Here is a 3493-nt window from a genome sequence, read left to right on the forward strand (position 1 = left end):
TTAATTTACGTAGGCGCCATTAATTCAAGTTAATTTCCAGCGAGGAGAAAAATAATAATATATTTAAATAAATATAAAATTTATTTAGGAATTAAAAAAAATACAATATTCGACAGTTTTTATGTAGGAGTAATGGTTTTTCAAATTTCAACCACTGATTTAACAAATTTGTTCGACCACAATTTGATGACTTTTTGTGAAAGTGTGTAATGATTTTTTTAAAACTACTATTTTACTAATCTATTATACATTTTACATTCTAAATTTATTATTAAATATCATGCAAATTCAAAAGAAATGAAAGATTAATCAAGACTAACATGCAAATTTAAATATAAAAGATAACCATAGTTTTTATGTGTATTGTAATTTTTTTTGTAATGAGAAGATTATTTTTCTGTAGTATTTTGTGAGTAGTACCGAAATGAAAGATATTTCAACAAAATTTACATAAATTTTTAAATATCATGTATTTCATATAAATAACATACTTAAGTTATATATGTCATGTTCATTATTTTAAAAAATATTATGTTGAATAATAAAAATAAAAATTCATTATTAAGTTACTTACTGATCTTTACATTTATTAATTTACTTAATTTATATATGTCATGTCCGTCATTTTAAAAATTCTTATTTCATCTAATCTAATTATTTAATTTTTTAATAATTATTGTTTTTATTTGTTTAAAATTAAAAGTATTATTTTATAATAAGTTTTTTTGGAGAATTCATAAATAGGATTAGATTTCTTTATTGTAAATTGTTTTTTAAGAAATATGTATTTAATGTCAATAAAATTTATAAGAATTGATATATATATATATATATAAATTAATATAACAATTTATTTATTAAAATGTACATTGTTTTCGTGCGACGCACGGGTTACACACTAGTTAGTATAACAAGCGTACTATATATGTACCTATTACAACGTTTTTTTAAGAAAAGCGGCGTAAAATTACTCTAAGAGAAGTGTTGAGTGCTATATATTACAACACTTTGTTATTTTAAATAGCGATGTTGTATCTTTTAACAACACTAGATACTACAACGCTTAAAAACGCTGTAAACTTAAAAAAAGCGTTGTAAAATGCTATTTTTGGCATAGTGAGGGTCTTGTGTTTTCCAAGTTTTTAAATCTATCTAGATTCCCACTAATTGTGTCACAATGTATGATTTGGATTAGAATATGTCTCCCATCTAAGGTAATTTTAATTGGATTTGATTTACTTTAATATCATCACAGTTTGTAGATAATTGAATCTCTTAAATATGTGATCATGGATTTAATCATTAATCACTGGTCAATATTAAAAAAATAAAAAAAATATTTATAATTAATACATAAAAAACATATGAGACGAATATTTGTTAGATATATATTAAAATAAAATGAGACAAGTATTTTTTATTGAAAATATTTAATAGTGTGAGATAAATATTTATAATTAATGCATAAAAAAATACATAATATATTTATATATAATTCATAAATAAACACATGACAAATATTTGTTAGTGATGAATATAAAAAGTACGAGACAAATATTTACTACTAGTATATAAACAAAAATACGAAAGAAATATTAAAAATAACATAATAATATTTATTATTAATACTAAAAAAAATATGAAATAAATATTTATTATTAATAATAAAATAAGATTTTTTTTTGAAATCTGAACGAAATACTTGTATAATAGGATAACTTGTACCGATTTCTTGCTAGTATATATTAGAAAAGCAACACAACGGAAAAAATAAAAACAGGGAGCTCAGATAATTAATTTTCATCCAACAATTCAGGATAATTGATGTACCCACATCATAATTATTGTCATCATCGCTCACCAATTGTTGCACCAGCCGGGAATCGAACCCGGGTCTGTACCGTGGCAGGGTACTATTCTACCACTAGACCACTGGTGCTCCTTTGTAACGATGACTTTGCCAACGCATATTGAAATACACTGATCTATTATTCCAACTTATATGGAAGATGTATATAAAGCTAACTGCTTTTATTATTCTGTACACTTTTTATCACCAAGAAATTAACTGAGAAGGAGTAAAGGTGATGCCAAACACTAAAAAAAGCACATCAATGACGACCTCTTTCGAACGTTTTTTTTTTATAATTAATTTTTATGACTTACAACCCGAAAATTAAACACTCTCATCATTTTCATCATGGGTTTTTTATGTCAGTTCAACGTGAAGAGTAATCGATCTACTCTTAAGTTAGCTGCAAAGTAACTGCTAACCAAATTGCTTTCTTTTAAAAAAAATGAGAAGAATAAATTATTATTATTATTATTAAATGAACTAGTGATTATTTTACTATTGTCTTTAAACTTCATAAAAGTTATAGTATAACGGTTACTATCCAAACTCACATCAAAGTGTTTTTTATTTGTAGTCACTCGTATACAAAAATGAAAAATATCAGTATTCACTTTAATGTATTGATGAGATAAAAAAATATCTTTATAAAAATTGTATTGATAATAAGGTTGAACGTTTTCAAAGTTACAATAAAATTTATATATTCAGAAATAATTATAATAAATTTTAGAATTTAATTTATATATGTTAATAGTATAATTTTTTTTTTATACCGTTAGTCAATCTCAACCGTCAAATCGTTAAAAATATTTATCTTTTATAATAATTATATTAAAAATCACAATCATAAATGATTATGATATATTGAGAATGTAAAACTGTTCAATACTTATAATAATTAAACTCTAAATTCTATTTGTTTTTTTTATAGATAAATATGTAATTCTATTGTTTGTCAAATTTTTATGATTAACATCTTAATTCAAAGGCAATTTTTTAAAATCGAAGAAAGTTGCATATTAGGAATGCAACCGTACACTTATTGTTACCTTAAACAAAATAGATCTTAAACATGTTGTAGGATGCATGATCAGATAATTGTTATTGATTAATATTTAATTTATATATTTTTAATTTACTAAAATTGCGTTTTAAAAATGACACATTTGACCTTTAAACTTTATTTTCAATTGCAAAAAGTGAGTCAAAAGTCTCATTTTTTATGATCATAATTAAAAATAAAAATAAAATAAACATGCCATCTTAATTAAGCATTCGTTGACTAGGTCAAAATCAAGAAATATCTCAATTTTGAAATTGAAAATAAAGTAAAAGAACTAAAATTGTTGTGTTTAAAATTGGTGGTCAAAGTTAGATTATGAAACTTAGAGCCAAAAGAGTATTTTAATTTTAATAATTTTAAATGTAAAATTACAATATCATATATTATTAAAAAAATATACATCTTATAAAAAGGAGAGATTAAATTTGAATATTAAGTAACATAATCAAATAACAGTATTAACAATATTGTATATAGTAATTTCAAAATCAACTTAATCTTGATAATGTGCACAACCAACGCACTTTATATTAATCTCAGTCATAGTTTTAGTTTTTTTAATCTTAATCAAAATC

General features: G+C 22.5%; 1 non-coding gene across 1 annotated transcript; it reads right to left on the reverse strand.

Moving 5' to 3' along the window:
• Nucleotides 1-1868: 1868 nt before the first annotated feature.
• TRNAG-GCC (transfer RNA glycine (anticodon GCC)) lies at nucleotides 1869-1939 on the reverse strand. The gene has a single exon. It is a non-coding gene; the product is annotated as a tRNA-Gly (tRNA).
• Between the last annotated feature and the right edge of the window lie 1554 nt (nucleotides 1940-3493).

Source organism: Cicer arietinum, chromosome 3 (assembly GCF_000331145.2).
Source record: "Cicer arietinum cultivar CDC Frontier isolate Library 1 chromosome 3, Cicar.CDCFrontier_v2.0, whole genome shotgun sequence".
NCBI classification, from domain to species: domain Eukaryota; kingdom Viridiplantae; phylum Streptophyta; class Magnoliopsida; order Fabales; family Fabaceae; genus Cicer; species Cicer arietinum.